Source organism: Silene latifolia, chromosome 11 (genome assembly GCF_048544455.1).
Source record: "Silene latifolia isolate original U9 population chromosome 11, ASM4854445v1, whole genome shotgun sequence".
Taxonomy (NCBI): Eukaryota; Viridiplantae; Streptophyta; class Magnoliopsida; order Caryophyllales; family Caryophyllaceae; genus Silene; species Silene latifolia.
The window spans coordinates 73,900,727-73,925,530 of NC_133536.1; the positions used below are offsets into that span (position 1 = coordinate 73,900,727).

Here is a 24,804-nt window from a genome sequence, read left to right on the forward strand (position 1 = left end):
CCGATTTCTAATGGCTCTAAAGTCGAAGACTTTAGAGCCCCGATTGAAGCATATCCTGCTACATTTGAAACACAAAAACGCACTTGCAATAATAATCACATAAGCACATTTGGATCATCGATCTTGAAATTGGATCATTTGAAATCTTTGGGTCATCGACCCGAAAATTGAATTTGAAGATTTTGAATGATTGGGTCATCGACCCGAATTTTGAATTTGACATTACTTGGAATGTTGGGTCATCGACCCGAAATTTGAGTTTGAAAGACTGGGTCATCGACCCGAAATTTGAACATGTTGAAAATTTTGAATAATTGGGCTATCGACCCAAATTTTGAATTTGAAATGAATCACTTGGATGTTGGGTCGCCGACCCAAAAAGTTTTTGAAATTTTGAATTTGAAAAAAATTTTGTTTTGAAATCGGACCTTGATGGGTGAGCATGAAATACGACTCAGACACCTTGTACGACCGGTAAACAACGTGGGCGTAGCCCGCTACCGTAAAACAAAAAAGGAAAATAAAACCGTAAGTGTGCATGGGTTTGAATTCAAATATGGACTCGTCGAGGGTAGAAATGTAAATCGGCCGTTCCGGCGCGCGATAGATGGCAAATGGGAATCACAAGGTCGTTGAACTTGGGACGAAGATATCGTATGGCATGGTCGTGCTCCCGAGGGCACATGGGAATCAAGATCACTTGGCATTGACAAGGTGGATTAACCTCACAGAGCAACAACGTTGGCTTCGCCCTTTAAACTAAACACAGACTGATTTTATGAGAACAGTTGGACATCACACATCACTCTTGTTGGGAACATTCTGCCACTCTTCTCCTCGCCTCCTTTCTTTTCAGCGAGTTTTCATCATTTCTTGCCACCGCCTTCTTTCTTTTCAGCGGGCTTTTACTATTTTTCTTCCACGCCTTCTTTCTTTTCAGCGGGTTTTTCATATTTTTTTGTTCCCAACACAAACCTACATCTATGCGACTCAAAGATCTTTGCCTAAACCATTAGATAAAGCTCATTTCGAGACTTGATACTATTCATCCGAACCTATATCCTTATCCTAGCCTACATCGAGTGCTAAGACCGACTCAAACAAAGGTGGCTTCATTTGGACTTGGTTAAGACCCGTAAGAAACCGACAAGATGACAACTTGGTTGATGAGTGGATTGAATCCCTTATTCAAGGACCGCCTACGTATTCGCGTGGAGTGAAATCAAATCCGACGTAGTTCGATCATGGTGCATAAACATGGCATTTTGATTGTGTGTACACACTCGAAGGTTTCACCTAAGGTAGCATGTCGTGTCCCATTCTAGCCTGTAAGGTACTTTGTTAAATCCGTGTCTAGGGTTGGTACAAAAGGTTGTGGTTCTTTGGGATGTGGAGCTTGGTAAAAATAGGTTTGAAAGGTAAACCATCATTCTGAAGGTTCGTTTTGTGATGCTAAGGCCAAGGGCTATGGCTTATAACATGGTTGGAAATGGTGTATCGGGTTTGATAAAACCCGAGTGCAAATGGGTTGGAAAATGATGTGGGTTCAAATTTCCATGTCTGGACCCTAAAGGCTAGGTATAACAACACAAGCGGAATGATTCTCAAAATTCCCGACTATCCCTTTGTAACTGTCTCAGGAAGGACTTAGGGGTAAAGAGGTTACTACTTAAGCTTTTGGGCTTCGCCCATTGAACTTCAACTATGGGTACTTGACTTGATTTCTGGCTTCCGTAACTTCGACATTCAACCAAAAAGCATTCCGCAATAACTTCAACATCTTTTTTCTTTTTTTCTTTTTTCTTTCATCTTTTTTCTTTTTTTTCTTTTGCTTTTTTTTTTCGTCCTTTTTTTTTCTCATCTTTTCATTCTTTTTCACCTTTTTTTTTCTTCTCTTCTTGAAAATGGTCTTCTATTCACTCCCTTAGTCACAAACGGATACACCTTAAAAACTGGGCTTCGCCAACTAAATTGGGTTAGAATTAACAATTCCTTCTTAGAACGGGTTGATATCTTCTCTCTTCGAGATGGGATGATTTTGTTGGGGAAAAGGCTTGCCTTCCATCATCGATAGGGGAAACAAGGAGCTAGTCCGGGTTTGTCATAGAATCATCTAAAAGCTTGTCACAAACGTTGGTTCAGATGGAGGTTTTCTACCACCAGACATGGAATAGGTAAAGGAATCAAACACGGGATCCTAGTGTACCTTATATTTTGAAACAGGACATATTTCTACCCCAGGGATTCCTTTGAGTGTGTTGTGCTTTATCATGTTTCGGAATGATTGAGGATTGGAAACAAGACATATTTGGAAACGAACTGCAACTTTTTATTGGAATGACAAATGCTTAACAGACTCGAAGGAACGATTCCTAGGACACACCCTAGGACATCGCGGAACAAACGACTCAAATTCAAAAAAAGAAAGTTCTAGACTCGACTCGACTAAGATAAGAAAACAGATCCCGACTCATAATTTCAAATCTGGTCATGAGCTTTCCCTTGTTTAGCATTTGTCGACTTAGATGCTCGGCTCTTGTCCTTGATCCCTGTGATGGTTTGCCTCCATCCCGAGGTAGTCCTCTGAGGATCTACGCCAATGATGAAGGTTGGTGAATCGAATTGTCTTTTATTAACTTCGTTAATGAGAGGAGTACATTCTAGGGAAAGACTCCCGACTCGAATTTCATTCTTCGGGTTTGGCAAGAATTTAGAGCAATCCACAAATATCTTCCCGATGAACACCCCTTTCAAGTGACATGGGCGTATAAGATAGGAATAATCGACATTGTCTTGACGAAACAAAGTTGGAGTGATCGCCAAATGGATTGGTGATGTTATTAGGTTTAACAATTTGGGATCGGGAGCGTTCCGTTCTCAATCATGTCTTGGATTTCGTGCTTGATCGATAGCACCTTTCAAGTATCATGGCCTTTCCCTTGATGAAAGGCACAATAGGCATTTGGTTTATACCATTTACCTTGTTGATCAGCGGGAGGGTCCGGAGTTGGACCAATAGGCTTCAGCTTTCCTTGGGCTATGAGCCTTTGGAGAGCGTATGTATAAGTGCATCCAATATCGGTGAATGCCCTAGGTGTTTGGCGCTGCGACTTCTTCGGTTGCCTTTCTAAGAGATTGATGGCTTCATCAATATGGGTCGTTCTTTGGAGCTTTTGTCTTAGATGACGAGGCCCCTTGGTATCCTTTTGGCTTTTTCACTCCGCCCTTATGACATCATCTTCTACCTTTATCCCGATTCTTATCAATTCTTTGAAAGAGCCAAAATTCTGGTATTTTGAGCATTACGATAAATAGGTCGTAGATTCTTTACGAACTTATCTACCATTTCAACTTCATCGGGCTTCTTAGCTAGTTTCACGCTTTAGCCGCGCCATCTTGCAAGGAATTCGAGTAAAGCCTTCTTTTTCTTTCGTGTCATAACCTCCAATGTTCTTATGTTGGTTTGAATCTCAACATTGTCAAGATAGTGCTTACGAGAACTCCACCGTAATATCTTCGAAAGTGGGGAAGTTCTTGAGGTCCAGATTATAGAACCACGCCTTTGGGTGTTCACCCAGAGATTGGGCGAAAATTTCGAGAGAGCATATCGCAGTACTCCCTTGGTGCTAAGTACCCTTTATAGGCCTTAACATGGTGGATGGATCTTGATGCCCTTGAACTTTGGGATGTCGGTGAGTACCATGTTCGTGGGCAACTTATCCTGAACCGGGGCATAGGCCCTAGCATTCTCATAGTGAATGTTCTTCCCACAGGAGAGCTTCAAACGGTCTTCGATGAACTTGAACCGTTTTTCCGATCATCGGTGGTGGGGTAGATGGAGGGGAATCTTCACACGCCTTAGATTCGATTGCATCCATTCGGGTCATCATGAGGTTCACGGCCTCGTAAGCTTGTTAATGACATCTTCCATTGCTTGACGTCGGGTTTTTGGCGGCCTTTCTACAAGAAAACCCCGTCTCGAGTCAATATTTAAAGTAAGAGCCCCCGCACACTTAAGGACACGACCCCAACTTGACTCAAACAAAGACTCGACTTGAGATTGATTAACAAGGATTCGACTCACGGTTTGATTTAGACATCGGTTCATTTTAGACTCGACAAAACGACATGACTCAAACTGTCATAACTCGATTCTAAACTGGACTTGGTGTGACTAAACCCGTGATTGGGCTAACATAGCCCATGGGTTCGCGTGAAACGTCCATAAGGGCCTAGCCTGGACGTTTTTTGTGGGCTATTCTAGACCAAAAAGGTCGACCAACACGACTCAAAGCCCAAGAGGTGAGTTTGGGTGACCCGACAAGGTCGTGTTCTAGACCCTTAAAATGAAACATACCCGGCCTAACATGGCCATGACCTGGACACGACTCGACGCATTTCATGCTTGGTTGAGGTTCGGGAAACATTTTGGATTGATTTTGAAAAAAAAAGGAGGATTGATTTGAAATTGAGATTTGAAATGGGCAGCATGCCGGCTATAAAAGCTTGTTTTGGGCCGAAATTCTAGTCCTATTTGGGCAGCGTTCCGCGTTTTGAAAATCATGCTAGGTTTGAAAGTAAGTTGTTCAAAAGTTCGGTTTTGAAAAGGACTTGGAATTTTCGAAAAAAGGACTCGGGAAAACATTTTGCACATTGTCATTCTCATGTTATAAGGATGTATGCTCTTAGACATCTCTAAGTCTCGGCAAGTCTTCTACAAGAAGGTCTATGCCCTCCATCCTTTTGCGGTCTTATAAAGCGAGGCGTCTTAAGGTAAAGTACCTAGAAGACGGTCCCCATTCCCAAGAACCACGCGAGGCGAAGTGGAAGCGAGCAATGTGCAGCTTCCTGGCATAGTGGGACGTCGCCCCCCACGCATCACGAAGAAACGCTGGGACGGCCCGGGTAAGTCCTTAAGGGTTTATGCATGAATCGTAGCACTATGAGTAATGTTTTACTTTCCAACACTTTCTTTTCAAGTTTCACCTCGGAGGAAAAGACCCTAGAAACACAAAGTGTAACTAGTCCTCTCTTCCCCCAATAGAGTCGCCAAATGTGGACAAGGCCCTCGGGAGGCTGCGTCGAGGGATCCACACCGACATAATCGACTCGAGGTTCTTTCGAATCGAATTAAGACATATTAGAGTCGCCACCAAGTTTTTTGGGAACTTGGAACCGTTCAAGTCAACTTTACACCTTTCATCGAAAAGCATAAAGCCAATCGACTACGAGTGATTAAAGATAAAGACTTGTACCCTATAACACTCGATTTGAATGACTCTCGTAATCCAATGGTATTTAGACGGATCCACAAACCATAGATCTTGAGTAAGGGGTGAGGGTACGTGTTGGGAAGCCCATAAGGACACCCAACCCCGCCCGTCGATAACGGCCTCTACTAAGTCAAGTGTCGGATTTCAAACAAGGTCATAGCTCTTTGCGATGTATGATATGCAAACGTTGTTTTAACCCTATCATGTGACAACAATTTCTATGTCGTTTTAGATGCAACTAAACTAACTTTGTCAAAGTTGTAATTTAGCATGTGGGTTGATTGATCTAACAACATACAAATAAAACAAACAAGGCTTGATGGGGAATGGGGGAGCCGTTGGGATCTACCTATTACAAACCAGGCATTTCATGCCGACACAACAATAAATAAATTACAACTCGATCTAATTACAATTGCTATAAACAAAACAATACATGACGCAAACCCGCGGCCAATTGGCCTTGAAAACCGTGCACTTGAGGGTGGCCCTCGGCTCACATGACCCACGGTCCTTGGGTCATCCTCGTATTGCGTGCTCGCGCTTAATCTCGTCGAATTAGACATAGGGCTATGCACCAAAGCATGCATTAGCATAAACCGGGCCATGTTGCTTTCGACAACATGCGGTTTACTACGCTTTTACAAGCATCGGGAACAACCGTCTAACCAAATAAGACCAAGGTTTTTGAAAAGGTTTTGACTCAAAAGAAGTAAAACAAAATTAGAAGATTACAACTCGATAAACAAAACCGTAAATTACAAGTTATAAACGACAAAGAACAAAAGATAAACAAAAGAGGGAGACGAACAAAGAAGGCCAAAATACACGGCCAAAGCACACGGCCAAGACACGGCCCAACCAAAGCCAACCTAGTTCCTAAGTTAGATTAATTGATTAGATCGAATGATTGCGAAAAGGGATCGAAAACAAGTTAGAAAATGAGTAAAAAAACGATGTCGATTGATTGTCGCGCAAGGGTGCATTCTACACGGCCTAATGGGTCCAATTAGGTCAGATATCATAAGATTAATGCTTACTCGTCGAGTGTTAATAGGGTGGTGCTAATCACGCACTCCTATGCTAGCGAGAAATCAAGTGATAAGAAAGAAGCGTTCGATTATTTTACGAATTGTTAGTTGATTTTATAACTTACGTCGAAGCCACCTAAAGTGTCTAATTAAATTATTGAATTGAATTAAAGTCATCTAATTACGTCATAGGTTAACAATCAGAGGTTAAACTAACATACAACGGGTCCTAAGGTCCATCGATTTGGCGAAACAAGAAGAGGGTCGAAAGCGAAGATCGAAGTTAGATAATTGCTTTATTTATGCCCTACTTTGAACACGAGGATATGTAAATGAGACAGGGGTGTACGACCGACAGAAGGAGCGGTTTCTTTTCCCATCTCAAGTCAACGCGGGTGTTCATAGTGGTACTTTAACTCATACTCGAACTAACTAGTTTCATCGTTAATTTAAAACAATCGATAAACAAGCGAAAAAACAAACAAAAAAAGACAATAAAAGAAGCATGAAAAAAACGAAATAAAAAGAGAAGAGAAGGGGATTTGATGCACCCTCAACCTACATGTATCGTTGACACCGTCTTGGGTCGTAATCGATGGTAGATTTTATCTCGAGAGGCCGTCGTCGACGAAGTAACAAAGCAACACGCGTTTTGGAAAGTTTCTGGACAGCAGTTTTAAAACAGTGATATCTCCCTCGTTTCACGACGAAAATTCGATCCGAAAGATGTTTTGGAAACTAGAAAGAGAGGAGAACAAGGATCTTAAAGCAACCCCTGCTCGTTTTGGGTTATTGGGCACGAAAAACGAGCACAAACAGAACTGGACAGACAAGGAAAAACCGCGAAAACAGAGTGTTATTTCACTCTGTTTTTCGAGGAATTTCGTGTACTCTCAAGGGCAATTTGGCTCGTAATTCTTTATCTAATGTGTATATGGATGTTATATGGTTAATTAGGAACAAGAAACTCGAATTTTTATGGTGATTTGATGGAGGAACGAAAGGGTTTTCGAAGGAGACACACAAACAGTTTCAGTTTGTGTGTCGGTTTTGTTTAGGGTTTTTGGAGGATGTTTAGGGTTTGTTTCTGAGGTTTAAAGCTTCTATGTGATGGTTGGATGTATGGAGAACTTAGAGGAATGAATGTATGGTGAAGGGGTGGTATTTATAAGGAGTTAAAATAGGTTAAAAGGGAGTAGGGAGCAATCGGGCTAGCTGGGAATAGCTGCTGTCCATCGGTTTTGGGAGGGGTTTCTAGGGTTCGTTTTGGGGGATTTCTTGGTGATTAAGCTAGGATAATATGGGTAGGATACTAGGGTATGGGTTAGGGTTAATGGGTACGGGTCTTGGTAGTGTTTGAAGCGGGTTTGGGCTCGGGAATGACACGCAAAAACAGGGGACTGCATTGGTGTTTTGCGGGCTGCTTGTGGCCTGTTTGGGACGAGAATTTGGGCTGCTTGTGAGGGGGTTCGAACATGGGTAGATGGGTATTGGCTAAGGTGGGTTAGTGTACTCGAGATTCGTGCCAATTCGTAAAAGAAACGGGCTCAAAAATCGAGCTAAAATCGAGCTCAAAAACAAGTGTTCAAAAACGAATTCTTCGCTTTTAAAGACGATTTTTCAAATCAATTAATAAATTGAAATAAATGACTTTTCAAAACAAATATTCTCATAAAAATGATTTTTCAAATCAATTATTTATTTTATTTTCAATAAAATAAACTGGGAAAAATAAATTCAAAATAAGATAAATTAAATTGAAATTACTTTAAAAAACAACCTTTAATTTAAATATCATTTAAATTAATAGAATGAACTCACTAAAAAAACATTAATTTAAATATCATTTAAATTAATAAAATACTTCATCGACGACGCCCATTCTACCTCGTAAAACGAGCTCCAAATAATGACAATGACAACTAAAGAATACATGTGTCCTATCATCATCGGGTGTTTGTCGGGTTCTCTATAAATTCCAATATCGACGGATACGGGTATCTCTGAGCCCCCACTTTGACCGAGGCTTGGACAAGGCGAAAGTCAAAGTATACCCCAGGTCCCTTTCGACCCGAGGATTCTTCGGGTCGTTTATAGTCCATTAGACTTGCGTATATAAGCTCTTGACCATAAGAAGAGATCATACCGAAACTTCGTTGGGGATTAACTCTTGCTTCATTGCGTCGAATTATCATTGTTGGTCATCGACCCATGAATTGCATAAATGGTGGGTTGAGCCTTATCCTTAGGCGCCTACGTATCCGTTTCTGACGGAATCAAACCCGCGTCGTAGTTCTTTTCCGACACTTGCCCAAAGTTTATCATCCGTGGCGTATGTCCAAAATTCGTCATCTCCGACATTGGCCCAAAATTTATCATCTGCTGGCGCTTGTCCGAATGGGACGGGACTTTCCGAGGAGGTTGCCGCCGCTTTCATCATTTGCTTTCAGCTACGGAATTCTTTCATTTCATACTCTTGTATCGAATTGAATTCTTGGTGGATGTCATCCTTTACATCTTGATAATGGTCTCGAAGCCAACCCGCGAGCCCCGATTTGCAATGGCTCTAAAGTCGAAGACTTTAGAGCCCCCAGTTGAAGCATATCCTGCTACATTTGAAACACAAAAACGCACTTGCAATAATAATCACATAAGCACATTTGGATCATCGATCTTGAAATTGGATCATTTGAAATCTTTGGGTCATCGACCCAAAATTGAATTTGAAGATTTTGAATGATTGGGTCATCGACCCGAATTTTGAATTTGACATTACTTGGAATGTTGGGTCATCGACCCGAAATTTGAGTTTGAAAAGATGGGTCATCGACCCGAAATTTGAACATGTTGAAAATTTTGAATAATTGGGCTATCGACCCAAATTTTGAATTTGAAATGAATCACTTGGATGTTGGGTCGCCGACCCAAAAAGTTTTTGAAATTTCGGAATTTGAAAAAAAATTTTGTTTTGAAATCGGACCTTGATGGGTGAGCATGAAATACGACTCAGACACCTTGTACGACCGGTAAACAACGTGGGCGTAGCCCGCTACCGTAAAACAAAAAAGGAAAATAAAACCGTAAGTGTGCATGGGTTTGAATTCAAATATGGACTCGTCGAGGGTAGAAATGTAAATCGGCCGTTCCGGCGCGCGATAGATGGCAAATGGGAATCACAAGGTCGTTGAACTTGGGACGAAGATATCGTATGGCATGGTCGTGCTCCCGAGGGCACATGGGAATCAAGATCACTTGGCATTGACAAGGTGGATTAACCTCACAGAGCAACAACGTTGGCTTCGCCCAGAAACTAAACACAGACTGATTTTATGAGAACAGTTGGACATCACACATCACTCTTGTTGGGAACATTCTGCCACTCTTCTCCTCGCCTCCTTTCTTTTCAGCGAGTTTTCATCATTTCTTGCCACCGCTTCTTTCTTTCTTTTCAGCGGGCTTTTACTATTTTTCTTCCACGCCTTCTTTCTTTTCAGCGGGTTTTTCATATTTTCTGTTCCCAACACAAACCTACATCTATGCGACTCAGCATCTTTGCCTAAACCATTAGATAAAGCTCATTCTGAGACTTAATACTATTCATCCGAACCTATATCCTTATCCTAGCCTACATCGAGTGCTAAGACCGACTCAAACAAAGGTGGCTTCATTTGGACTTGGTTAAGACCCGTAAGAAACCGACAAGATGACAACTTGGTTGATGAGTGGATTGAATCCCTTATTCTGAAGGACTGCCTACGTATTCGCGTGGAGTGAAATCAAATCCGACGTAGTTCGATCATGGTGCATAAACATGGCATTTTGATTGTGTGTACACACTCGAAGGTTTCACCTAAGGTAGCATGTCGTGTCCCATTCTAGCCTGTAAGGTACTGTTAAATCCCGTGTCTAGGGTTGGTACAAAAGGTTGTGGTTCTTTGGGATGTGGAGCTTGGTAAAAATAGGTTTGAAAGGTAAACCATCATTCTGAAGGTTCGTTTTGTGATGCTAAGGCCAAGGGCTATGGCTTATAACATGGTTGGAAATGGTGTATCGGGTTTGATAAAACCCGAGTGCAAATGGGTTGGAAAATGATGTGGGTTCAAATTTCCATGTCTGGACCCTAAAGGCTAGGTATAACAACACAAGCGGAATGATTCTCAAAATTCCCGACTATCCCTTTGTAACTGTCTCAGGAAGGACTTAGGGGTAAAGAGGTTACTACTTAAGCTTTTGGGCTTCGCCCATTGAACTTCAACTATGGGTACTTGACTTGATTTATGGCTTCCGTAACTTCGACATTCAACCAAAAAGCATTCGCAATAACTTCAACATCTTTTTTTCTTTTTTCTTTTTTCTTTCATCTTTTTTTTTTTTTTTTGCTTTTGTTTTTTTTTTTCGTCCTTTTTTTTTCTCATCTTTTCATTCTTTTTCACCTTTTTTTTTTCTTCTCTTCTTGAAAATGGTCTTCTATTCACTCCCTTAGTCACAAACGGATACACCTTAAAAACTGGGCTTCGCCAACTAAATTGGGTTAGAATTAACAATTCCTTCTTAGAACGGGTTGATATCTTCTCTCTTCGAGATGGGATGATTTTGTTGGGGAAAAGGCTTGCCTTCCATCATCGATAGGGGAAACAAGGAGCTAGTCCGGGTTTGTCATAGAATCATCTAAAAGCTTGTCACAAACGTTGGTTCAGATGGAGGTTTTCTACCACCAGACATGGAATAGGTAAAGGAATCAAACACGGGATCCTAGTGTACCTTATATTTTGAAACAGGACATATTTCTACCCCAGGGATTCCTTTGAGTGTGTTGTGCTTTATCATGTTTCGGAATGATTGAGGATTGGAAACAAGACATATTTGGAAACGAACTGCAACTTTTTATTGGAATGACAAATGCTTAATGAGACTCGAAGGAACGATTCCTAGGACACACCCTAGGACATCGCGGAACAAACGACTCAAATTCAAAAAAAGAAAGTTCTAGACTCGACTCGACTAAGATAAGAAAACAGATCCCGACTCATAATTTCAAATCTGGTCATGAGCTTTCCCTTGTTTAGGTCGGCTTAGATGCTCGGCTCTTGTCCTTGATCCCCTGTGATGGTTTGCCTCCATCCCGAGGTAGTCCTCTCGAGGATCTACGCCAATGATGAAGGTTGGTGAATCGAATTGTCTTTTATTAACTTCGTTAATGAGAGGAGTACATTCTAGGGAAAGACTCCCGACTCGAATTTCATTCTTCGGGTTTGGCAAGAATTCAGAGCAATCCACAAATATCTTCCCGATGAACACCCCTTTCAAGTGACATGGGCGTATAAGATAGGAATAATCGACATTGTCTTCGACAGAAACAAAGTTGGAGTGATCGCCAAATGGATTGGTGATGTTATTAGGTTTAACAGCTGGGATCGGGAGCGTTCCGTTCTCAATCATGTCTTGGATTTCGTGCTTCAGTCGATAGCACCTTTCAAGATATCATGGCCTTTCCTTGATGAAAGGCACAATAGGCATTTGGTTTATACCATTTACCTTGTTGATCAGCGGGAGGGTCCGGAGTTGGACCAATAGGCTTCAGCTTTCCTTGGGCTATGAGCCTTTGGAGAGCGTATGTATAAGTGCATCCAATATCGGTGAATGCCCTAGGTGTTTGGCGCTGCGACTTCTTCGGTTGCCTTTCTAAGAGATTGATGGCTTCATCAATATGGGTCGTTGCTGGAGCTTTTGTCTTAGATGACGAGGCCCCTTGGTATCCTTTTGGCTTTTCAGCCTCTGCCCTTATGACATCATCTTCTACCTTTATCCCGATTCTTATCAATTCTTTGAAAGAGCCAAAATTCTGGTATTTCAGAGCATTACGATAAATAGGTCGTAGATTCTTTACGAACTTATCTACCATTTCAACTTCATCGGGCTTCTTAGCTAGTTTCACGCTTTCAGTACGCCATCTTGCAAGGAATTCAATAAAGCCTTCTTTTTCTTTCTGTGTCATAACCTCCAATGTTCTTATGTTGGTTTGAATCTCAACATTGTCAGCATAGTGCTTACAGAACTCCACCGTAATATCTTCGAAAGTGGGGAAGTTCTTGAGGTCCAGATTATAGAACCACGCCTTTGGGTGTTCACCCAGAGATTGGGCGAAAATTTCAGAGAGCATATCAGCAGGTACTCCCTTCAGTGCTAAGTACCCTTTATAGGCCTTAACATGGTGGACTGGATCTTCAGTGCCCTTGAACTTTGGGATGTCAGTGAGTACCATGTTCGTGGGCAACTTATCCTGAACTGGGGCATAGGCCCTAGCATTCTCATAGTGAATGTTCTTCCCCTGGGAGAGCTTCAAACGGTCTTCGATGAACTTGAACCGTTTTTCCAGATCAGTCAGTGGTGGGGTAGATGGAGGGGAATCTTCACACAGCTTAGATTCGATTGCATCCATTCGGGTCATCATGAGGTTCACGGCCTCAGTAAGCTTGTTAACAGCATCTTCCATTGCTTGACGTCGGGTTTTTGGCGGCCTTTCTACAAGAAAACCCCGTACTGAGTCAATATTTAAAGTAAGAGCCCCTGCACACTTAAGGACTCGACCCCAACTTGACTCAAACAAAGACTCGACTTGAGATTGATTAACAAGGATTCGACTCACGGTTTGATTTAGACATCGGTTCATTTTAGACTCGACAAAACGACATGACTCAAACTGTCATAACTCGATTCTAAACTGGACTTGGTGTGACTAAACCCGTGATTGGGCTAACATAGCCCATGGGTTCGCGTGAAACGTCCATAAGGGCCTAGCCTGGACGTTTTTGTGGACTATTCTAGACCAAAAAGGTCGACCAACACGACTCAAAGCCCAAGAGGTGAGTTTGGGTGACCCGACAAGGTCGTGTTCTAGACCCTTAAAATGAAACATACCCGGCCTAACATGGCCATGACCTGGACACGACTCGACGCATTTCATGCTTGGTTGAGGTTCGGGAAACATTTTGGATTGATTTTGAAAAAAAAAAGGAGGATTGATTTGAAATTGAGATTTGAAATGGGCAGCATGCCGGCTATAAAAGCTTGTTTTGGGCCGAAATTCTAGTCCTATTTGGGCAGCGTTCCGCGTTTTGAAAATCATGCTAGGTTTGAAAGTAAGTTGTTCAAAAGTTCGGTTTTGAAAAGGACTTGGAATTTTCGAAAAAGGACTCGGGAAAACACTTTGCACATTGTCATTCTCATGTTATAAGGATGTATGCTCTTAGACATCTCTAAGTCTCGGCAAGTCTTCTACAAGAAGGTCTATGCCCTCCATCCTTTTGCGGTCTTATAAAGCGAGGCGTCTTAAGGTAAAGTACCTAGAAGACGGTCCCCATTCCCAAGAACCACGCGAGGCGAAGTGGAAGCGAGCAATGTGCAGCTTCCTGGCATAGTGGGACGTCGCCCCCCACGCATCACGAAGAAACGCTGGGACGGCCCGGGTAAGTCCTTAAGGGTTTATGCATGAATCGTAGCACTATGAGTAATGTTTTACTTTCCAACACTTTCTTTTCAAGTTTCACCTCGGAGGAAAAGACCCTAGAAACACAGTGTAACTAGTCCTCTCTTCCCAAAGAGTCGCCAAAGCGTGGACAAGGCCCTCGGGAAGGCTGCGTCGAGGGATCCACACTGACATAATCGACTCGAGGTTCTTTCGAATCGAATTAAGACATATTAGAGTCGCCACCAAGTTTTTTGGGAACTTGGAACCGTTCAAGTCAACTTTACACCTTTCATCGAAAAGCATAAAGCCAATCGACTACGAGTGATTAAAGATAAAGACTTGTACCCTATAACACTCGATTTGAATGACTCTCGTAATCCAATGGTATTTAGACGGATCCACAAACCATAGATCTTGAGTAAGGGGTGAGGGTACGTGTTGGGAAGCCCATAAGGACACCCAACCCCGCCCCTCGATAACGGCCTCTACTAAGTCAAGTGTCGGATTTCAAACAAGGTCATAGCTACTGCGATGTATGATATGCAAACGTTGTTTTAACCCTATCATGTGACAACAATTTCTATGTCGTTTTAGATGCAACTAAACTAACTTTGTCAAAGTTGTAATTTAGCATGTGGGTTGATTGATCTAACAACATACAAATAAAACAAACAAGGCTTGATGGGGAATGGGGGAGCCGTTGGGATCTACCTATTACAAACCAGGCATTTCATGCCGACACAACAATAAATAAATTACAACTCGATCTAATTACAATTGCTATAAACAAAACAATACATGACGCAAACCCGCGGCCAATTGGCCTTGAAAACCGTGCACTTGAGGGTGGCCCTCGGCTCACATGACCCACGGTCCTTGGGTCATCCTCGTATTGCGTGCTCGCGCTTAATCTCGTCGAATTAGACATAGGGCTATGCACCAAAGCATGCATTAGCATAAACCGGGCCATGTTGCTTTCGACAACATGCGGTTTACTACGCTTTTACAAGCATCGGGAACAACCGTCTAACCAAATAAGACCAAGGTTTTTGAAAAGGTTTTGACTCAAAAGAAGTAAAACAAAATTAGAAGATTACAACTCGATAAACAAAACCGTAAATTACAAGTTATAAACGACAAAGAACAAAAGATAAACAAAAGAGGGAGACGAACAAAGAAGGCCAAAATACACGGCCAAAGCACACGGCCAAGACACGGCCCAACCAAAGCCAACCTAGTTCCTAAGTTAGATTAATTGATTAGATCGAATGATTGCGAAAAGGGATCGAAAACAAGTTAGAAAATGAGTAAAAAAACGATGTCGATTGATTGTCGCGCAAGGGTGCATTCTACACGGCCTAATGGGTCCAATTAGGTCAGATATCATAAGATTAATGCTTACTCGTCGAGTGTTAATAGGGTGGTGCTAATCACGCACTCCTATGCTAGCGAGAAATCAAGTGATAAGAAAGAAGCGTTCGATTATTTTAAATTGTTAGTTGATTTTATAACTTACGTCGAAGCCACCTAAAGTGTCTAATTAAATTATTGAATTGAATTAAAGTCATCTAATTACGTCATAGGTTAACAATCAGAGGTTAAACTAACATACAACGGGTCCTAAGGTCCATCGATTTGGCAAAAACAAGAAGAGGGTCGAAAGCGAAGATCGAAGTTAGATAATTGCTTTATTTATGCCCTACTTTGAACACGAGGATATGTAAATGAGACAGGGGTGTACGACCGACAGAAGGAGCGGTTTCTTTTCCCATCTCAAGTCAACGCGGGTGTTCATAGTGGTACTTTAACTCATACTCGAACTAACTAGTTTCATCGTTAATTTAAAACAATCGATAAACAAGCGAAAAAACAAACAAAAAAAGACAATAAAAGAAGCATGAAAAAAACGAAATAAAAAGAGAAGAGAAGGGGATTTGATGCACCCTCAACCTACATGTATCGTTGACACCGTCTTGGGTCGTAATCGATGGTAGATTTTATCTCGAGAGGCCGTCGTCGACGAAGTAACAAAGCAACACGCGTTTTGGAAAGTTTCTGGACAGCAGTTTTAAAACAGTGATATCTCCCTCGTTTCACGACGAAAATTCGATCCGAAAGATGTTTTGGAAACTAGAAAGAGAGGAGAACAAGGATCTTAAAGCAACCCCTGCTCGTTTTGGGTTATTGGGCACGAAAAACGAGCACAAACAGAACTGGACAGACAAGGAAAAACCGCGAAAACAGAGTGTTATTTCACTCTGTTTTTCGAGGAATTTCGTGTACTCTCAAGGGCAATTTGGCTCGTAATTCTTTATCTAATGTGTATATGGATGTTATATGGTTAATTAGGAACAAGAAACTCGAATTTTTATGGTGATTTGATGGAGGAACGAAAGGGTTTTCGAAGGAGACACACAAACAGTTTCAGTTTGTGTGTCGGTTTTGTTTAGGGTTTTTGGAGGATGTTTAGGGTTTGTTTCTGAGGTTTAAAGCTTCTATGTGATGGTTGGATGTATGGAGAACTTAGAGGAATGAATGTATGGTGAAGGGGTGGTATTTATAAGGAGTTAAAATAGGTTAAAAGGGAGTAGGGAGCAATCGGGCTAGCTGGGAATAGCTGCTGTCCATCGGTTTTGGGAGGGGTTTCTAGGGTTCGTTTTGGGGGATTTCTTGGTGATTAAGCTAGGATAATATGGGTAGGATACTAGGGTATGGGTTAGGGTTAATGGGTACGGGTCTTGGTAGTGTTTGAAGCGGGTTTGGGCTCGGGAATGACACGCAAAAACAGGGGACTGCATTGGTGTTTTGCGGGCTGCTTGTGGCCTGTTTGGGACGAGAATTTGGGCTGCTTGTGAGGGGGTTCGAACATGGGTAGATGGGTATTGGCTAAAGTGGGTTAGTGTACTCGAGATTCGTGCCAATTCGTAAAAGAAACGGGCTCAAAAATCGAGCTAAAATCGAGCTCAAAAACAAGTGTTCAAAAACGAATTCTTCGCTTTTAAAGACGATTTTTCAAATCAATTAATAAATTGAAATAAATGACTTTTCAAAACAAATATTCTCATAAAAATGATTTTTCAAATCAATTATTTATTTTATTTTCAATAAAATAAACTGGGAAAAATAAATTCAAAATAAGATAAATTAAATTGAAATTACTTTAAAAAACAACCTTTAATTTAAATATCATTTAAATTAATAGAATGAACTCACTAAAAAAAACATTAATTTAAATATCATTTAAATTAATAAAATACTTCATCGACGACGCCCATTCTACCTCGTAAAACGAGCTCCAAATAATGACAATGACAACTAAAGAATACATGTGTCCTATCATCATCGGGTGTTTGTCGGGTTCTCTATAAATTCCAATATCGACGGATACGGGTATCTACAGCGAGGGGGAATCCGAGCGGATTCCTTTGAGGGACGCTCGGATTGGGCTTGGACGGACGGACGGATTGTGTACAATCCGTTCGGATTGTATGGCAGCGTTATTTCTTCTTCTTTTCTTCCCTTTTCTTCATGAATTCCTTGGGGATTTCCTTGGGGACTCAAGGATCCTTTCTCAACAATGCTCTTCTACTATGCTATGTACAAAGGCCTTCTAGTCTTGTCTCTCCTTGATGCTTGGTCATTGAATACGATCAATTTAGCCTCGTTTTGCCATGAAAATGCAAGATTCTTACTCCTTTCCTACCAAGGGATCAAAATCTCAAAGAATATGCAAAACAAAGAACTAAAGATAAGAAATGACCCAAATAGGCACTAAAAAGCATGGAAACAATGGTAATTCGGGGGCTAAATATGCGCCAATTATGGTCACATCAAATATCCCCAAACCGAACCTTTGCTCGTCCCGAGTAAAGAGGTGACAAAGACTAGGACCAATACTAACCTAACCTAATAATAATAGCCGATATGAGACAATTAGCGGGTCTCACTCCGCCCCTTCAACTCACAACAAGACAACCATGAGGTAGGATGCCTTCTTGCAAGGCAAGGTGGGTCTTGCCAAAATGGCGACACATCCAAACATTAAGCACACAAAAATCACATAATGGATGCATCTACAAAAGGAATAGCCACTCCCTCATCAAGTGGCGGAAATTATCTACAAGGGAAGAAATTTAAGGGTACACAATCCTTCATAGATGCAATTTGTTCAAACTACTAGGCCTAGAAGGATACCAATAAATCACCTCCAAAAGGTGTCAAGCTAGGGTACCTTTGTCCTCAATCGTTAAATGCTTTTGTCAAGAGTAGACTCCCTATGGTGTTAGAAACACTGGAGGATCGCGGAATTCCCCCTCTTGCCTAGACAAGAAAAAGGGTCGTCCCCTCTCTACCATGCACAAAAATGGATACGATGGATAAAGGGATCGATAGATATTTGAGTTTCATTTTGGGAGTTTGCTTTCATTTTTGTTTTCCCCCCAATTTCATTGGCATTTGACATTTGAGAACACTTTCTTGCCATTTCTTTTGATTTTTGGCATTTCAATACTTGACAACTTTTTGCATTTCTTTTTTGAACATTTTCAAAGTCACCCCAATTAGTAACGAGGGTGCCTTGTATTTGAAACTTTAGGAGTTCTATTTTTTGCTCCTCTTTTCATTTGATGCATTTTTGCAAACTTTCTTTCACTTTTCATTTCTTTGAACTCAAATTTGAACAATTTCTTTTTGTGCCCATTCCCTTTGATGACAAAAATGTATGGTAGAACATGGATGAATGATGGAAGTATGCATGGTTTCAAGGGTCACCTTGGAATAAACGGTAGCCAAGGAGTTATCACACCACAAGGTACTCTTGACTAGGCCTTAAACCATGGGTCAAAGGATACTAGCATGACACATCCTAGGGTGTTTTACAAGTATTCTAACAAGCAAAGTCTTAAGAATAAAAAGCATCTACTAGGGCCTATATACACTTGTCAAGCTTCCCAAATAGACGGTTTCGCAAAATTTTTCTAACATGCAAACTACATGCCATGATGCAACTAACATATAAACATCCTAATACAAATGATTCTACCAACTGATATGCCATATAAACTAAATGCAATCCTAAGTTCACATTGTTATACCGCATCAATCAAAATAAAGCCACATAGTCATTAACATAAAGAGGAAAAAGGAGATTGGAAAGATCATACCATGCGGTCTTCAATATCCTCATGTCTCGGATGTGGCGTAGTCAATCAAAGTGAACAAGGGTGAACAAACACAATATATACAAGACAATATATACAAGTCTACACTACAAAGGAAATGAACATGTTTTTGGTTTTTCAATTTTTTTAAATTTTTATGATTCTTTTTGAAATTTTTCAATTTTTATGGTTTTTGAATAAAAGTTAAGTGTTAGAATTCCCATCCCCACACTAATATGGGCATTGTCCTCAATGGCCAAAATGATGGAAATTATGCAAAGATGATGCATGATTTCTATACTAAATGCAATTCTACACTAAGCTATACTACATGATGCATGGTTTTTGTTATGACGGAGAGGATAATTTAGATTACCTCCCGTTGTGTATGCATTAACTTCCCCAAACCAAATAAGACACTATTGCTAATGTCAAAGCATGGGGGAGTTCATGCACACACTATGCTATGTATGAAGCTAGATTGTCATTTTGGATTTTCAAAAATGGGAACAATAAAGAACACCTCAATGGAACCGAGGTGTGAGTCCTTTGATGTTGCTAGGACTAAACCAACAATGATCAAAATGAAATAAAATACAAAGAGATATAGACAAACCATGGGAGAGTAGGAGTCTCCAAGGCTAGTCTTCCATCATGCTATTATCATCATCACTTCCCTCATGAGAAGTGGTCACATTGCCACTTTCCTTGGCACTTTCTTCTTTGCTTTCTTCATCATCATCTTCACCATCTTTACCATCTCTTTCTTCATCTCCACTTGCTTCTTCCTCAATATTATCATCAATTTCTTCACCATTTCCAACAACCTCATTGTCTTCCACCACGTCCCTAGATGCACCCGGAAACAAGGCTTCTTTATCCGCCCAACTAGGCAAAGGACAAGATGGATCAAGGAGTCCTTGCCTAGCTAGATGTAAGAGGGGAGGATATTGAGCCAAATATGCATTCTTCCGATCTTCATAAGCTTGCTTGTGCATGGCTTGCATAAGAAGAGTGACATAGTCTTTTCCAATTTCAACTCCTTGCGGTTTGAACTCTTCATACACAAAGGGGTAAGGCGGTATAACAATGGAAGAGGAGGGAGTTTCATGATCACCCTTTTGTTGTTGAATGATGTACTCGGCTTCCTTGGATAGGGGAAGTAAATAGTTGGTCCGGTGGACACTAAGATGACAAATCTTCGCGGGTAAAGTGAATGATCGAGCCTCACTAGTAAGCACCCATACTTGGTGTCAAGGGGATTGTGAGCAACCCACTTGAACTTGTTAATCAAGATGGACATATCAATAAGATGGCCACCTTCCTTTGCCTTGTACTTGCTATCCTTATTGAAATTAGGATCAAAGTGCTTGGCTAGGACCGTGACAAGGCCGCCATTAACAATAACGGTTTGACCCTTGTTCCCACTATCTACATGGAGCCATCTATCAACCAATAGCCTCAAAGAATTGTAAGGCTTGGTGTGAATTCTTCCAATATTCAAAGTTGATTCAAGGAGAATAAAATCGAGTCCCGTGAAATGATTGGTGTCTTTCCTAGCAATTATGGTATTCCCCATAACTTTGTGCCATATTCTTATGCCCGGATGATGGACCAAAAGAGCACGACAAGCATGAAAATCTTTAAATTTCTTCCCGGAGATTGCCTCCCAAAGAGGCTCGGGGTCATACTTCCCATATTGCTTATAGTATTTATGTTCATCGCTAAAACCCAAAATTTCACCCAATTCCGGAAAGGTAATGCGTCTACTAGTGTTAGCTAGACGAAACTCAATATTTTCCCTATTCTCAATGTTTTGTCACTTTTAAAGAACTTAAGAATTCCAAGACAAGGGAGGGGTATGTTACTTCCTTCATTTCAAACAATTTCTTCAAACCCATGGCATTGAAAAAGACTCTTGTTTGTTCAAGAACACCCAACTTCTCTAAGGCATCTTTGCATATGAATTTGGTGGATTGAATTTGTTTCATAGCAAACTTGACAAATGTATTTCTATGGGTATCGGAAATGAAAGTTACCTCCGGATAATGCAAGAGTTGATTAATTACCGGAGTAGAAGGTGATGCTTCCATAGGAATTTGTTGTTGTTGTTGCACTTCCAAGTTTGGTGTTGATACCACCATTGCCAAAGCTTTCTTTGCTTGTAGAGCTTTTTGCCTTTGAGAGACTTTGCTTTTGGTGCCTTTGTTGCCTTTGTTGCTCCCTTTGTTCTTGCCATTTGATGAACTAACCAAGTAAAGAGTCAAAAATCTTCAATTTGTAGAATGCCCAAATCGATTTTGAAGGTGAAAGGCTTTGCCTTTATGAGAACAAAAATCGACTCAAAGGTGAAGATTTTGTGCTTGGTTTTGATTGTTAATGAAGATGGAGTGATTGATTTGGTGTTTGAAAGATGGGTTGATTTGATTTTGGTGGATTTTGTTGAGGGTTTTTGTTTTTGAGATAGAGAGAATGAGGGTTTTGATGTTGTGGGTAGTGTTTATGAATGAATGAATGAAGGTGGGGTGGTATTTAAAGAAGTCGAGATTTTTCAAGACGCAGGGACAATCCGTGCGGATTGGGCGCAATCCGTGCGGATTCTACAGCTTCAAAATTTTCAAAATCCCGCCTAGAGACGGGCGGATTCTGGGGAATCCGCTCGGATTCTTCTGAGATGGGACGGGCGGATTTTGTGCAGGACGGACGGATTCTAGTCCAGAGATTTTTCCTTGTTTTTCTTCAGTTGCAAGACGGGCGTCTTGTTCACAAGACGGACGGATTCTGTGAGACGGGCGTCTTTCCAGAAATCCGCTCGGATTCTTTAACAGTCAAGAATTCTTCAATTTCAGCACAGCCCAGGACGGGCGTCTTCTTAGCAGGATGCTCGGATTTGCTTCAGACGGGCGGATTCTCAGGAATCCGCTCGGATTGGTCCTTGTGTACACGTGTTCAGCTTATTCGCGCACAATGCATTCCCTTGTCATTCTTTCTTTCTGTCTTCCAAATCTTGTGTTCTTCATTGTGGGGCACTACTAAGGCATGAATAGCCTAGGCAATTTCCATCCCCACACTAAGGTAAAGCACTACACATCAATTGAAATCGTTAATCCCTCCCTCACTTCTCTCTTTTCATGACAATTATTTTGATCAAAGTAAATAAAAATCCAAAAATGACAAAAAATGCAATACAAAAATTGAAATGTAAGTTAGGGAGTTAGAAATATTTACAAGTGGTGGTTTAGGGAGGACTCCACCAAACTATCATTGTTGATGAGATGTCAAGGGGGCATGTTCAAGGTGTTGTTGATGTTGCTCAACACCTTGAAGAAGTAATCAAAAGCTTGTTCATTGTTATGGTAGAGGTCCTCAATAGACCGTGGTCCTTGTTGTTGATCATGATCGATGGCATGCCCAATGTAGGGATTAAAGATCCCTTCAAATTCGTCGTCCCAAAGACCACAAACTTCATTGAGTTGATTATTGAAAATCTCTTGCTTAGATGGAGACAACTCTCCCAATTTCTTCTCTTGGCCAATGAGGCCATCATCTTCTTCCTTGGTTGATTTTGATGAGCTTTGCAAGCTCTCCTTGTCACAATTCACTTGCTCTTTGAATGGAGCATCTTCAATTTTCTTCTTCCATTGGAGTTCCGACTTCTTCCTTTCATCTTTCCGGCTATAATGATCAATCATGAAACATGGCTCATGCAAACGAGGAGCTCTCATGGTTTTGTCAAGATTAAAAGTTATGCTTTCATCTCCCACTTCTAGAGTGAGCTCTCCATGTTTCACATCAATCACCGCACCCGCGGTGTGAAGGAAAGGTCTTCCTAAGATGATTGGAATGTTGGAATCTTCCTCCATATCAACAATGACAAAGTCTACCGGGATGAAAAACTTCCCAATTCGCACGGGGACATCTTCCCATATCCCTAATGGTGTCTTCGTCGATCTATCGGCCATTTGAAGAGTGATATTGGTGCATTTAAGCTCTCCCATTCCCAACCTTTTACTCACCGAGTACGGCATGACACTCACACTAGCCCCTAGATCACATAAGGCTTTGTTGATCGTTGTGTCGCCAATGGTACACGGTATTGAGAAGCTTCCCGGATCCTTTAACTTTGGAGGTGAACTCCCTTGAAGTATTGCACTACTCACCTTAGTGAAGGCGATAGTCTCAAGTTTCCGGATCGACTTCTTCTTTGTGAGGATATCTTTCATGTACTTTGCATAGGCCGGAACGTGATTGATTAATTCCGTGAAAGGAATTGAGACTTCTAAGTTCTTCACAATCTCCATGAACTTTCCAAGTTGATCATCAAATTTGGGCTTGGCTTGACGACTTGGAAAAGGAAGTCTAATCACAATGGGCTCCTTCTCTTTGGCCTTGTCTTCATTTTTCTTTGAACTTTCTTCTTTTGATGATTCCCCTTCTTTGGGACTTTGCACAACAACTTCATTCTCACTAGCTCTCACAACTTCATTCTCAACTTGCTTCTTTGGTGCTTCATATCTTGTACCACTTCTCAAGTGAATGGCACTAACCGTTTCATGTCTAGGGGGATTACTTTGAGGTGGTAATTGCCCCTTTTGTCTTTGTGAGCTCGAAGATGCTAGTTGGGTCAATTGTGTTTCCAACATCTTGGTGTGAGCTAGAATGTTGTTGATGGTGGTGTCTTTTGCTTGGCTATATTTTTGCATTTGAGTGAAAAATTCTTGTTGATTCTTTTGCATTTGGAGGACCGCTTTTTGGACATCAAAACCTTGGTCATTTTGGTGATTGTATGGATTTTGATTTTGGTAGCCTTGGTTTTGATTGTAAAAGGGTCTTTGATTTTGATTTCTCATGGGTGGTGGAGTGTATGTTGTTTGAGGGTTTTGAACATTTTGGCTTTTGTATGAGAGATTTGGATGGAACTTGGTGTTTTCATTGTAAAAATTTGAATAAGGGGTACCACTTTTGTAAGCTTGGAAAGCATTAACTTGCTCGGTTGTTCCCCTACATTCACTTGAGTCATGACCCAAGGTTCCACAATTCTCACATATCCCGCTTGGGATTGATGAGGATGCCGTCATGGCATTGACATGATGCTTTGATGATTTTGAGTTTTCCTCAAGTCTAGCCATAGCTTGTTCAAACTTCAAGTTGATTGTGTCAATGTGAGCACTAAGTTGAGCACCCAATTGAGTAACGGAGTCCACTTCATACTTTCCTCCTCTAGTAGCCTTGCGAGGCCTACTATATTGTGAATTATGGACCGCCATTTCCTCAATCTTGTTCCATGTTTGATTGTCATCAACTTCGGTGAACATTCCATTTGATCCCATATTGAGAATGTTCCTTGAATCTTCATATAAACCATTCCAAAATTGTTGCACTAAAAACCATTCGCTAAGTCCATGGTGAGGACATGAGCGACAAATACCTTTGAACCGCTCCCAAGCTTCATACAAAGATTCTTCATCCCTTTGCTTAAAACCCGTGATTTGAGCTCTTAGCATGTTAGTCTTTTCCGGTGGGTAGATTTTTTTGTAGAAAGCTAGAGCTAACTTCTTCCAAGAATCTATTCCAAGGGTGGCCTTATCAAGGCCCTTCAACCATTGCTTTGCGGTGCCGATTAACGAAAAAGGAAATAAGACCCATCTTATTTGGTCTTGAGTCACGCCCGTTTGAGAGATAGCTTCACAATAATCGCAAAAGGTTTCCATATGAGAATGAGGGTCCTCACTAGGCATTCCCCCGAATTGGCTCCTCTCAACTAGTTGGATGAAGGCGGACTTGGCAATAAAGTTTCCGGTAAGATGTTGTGGTGTAGGAGTACCATTTGGTAAATCCTCCTCGGTGGGTATAGAGTGTGACGAGAATTTAGG

The 24,804-nt window shown here is 41.2% G+C and overlaps 1 non-coding gene across 1 annotated transcript; it reads left to right on the top strand.

The window, feature by feature from the left end:
• The first annotated feature begins 24,328 nt into the window (after window positions 1-24,328).
• Window positions 24,329-24,435, top strand: LOC141616449 (small nucleolar RNA R71). Its single transcript, XR_012530797.1, has one exon. It is a non-coding gene; the product is annotated as a small nucleolar RNA R71 (small nucleolar RNA).
• The last annotated feature ends 369 nt before the right edge of the window (window positions 24,436-24,804 follow it).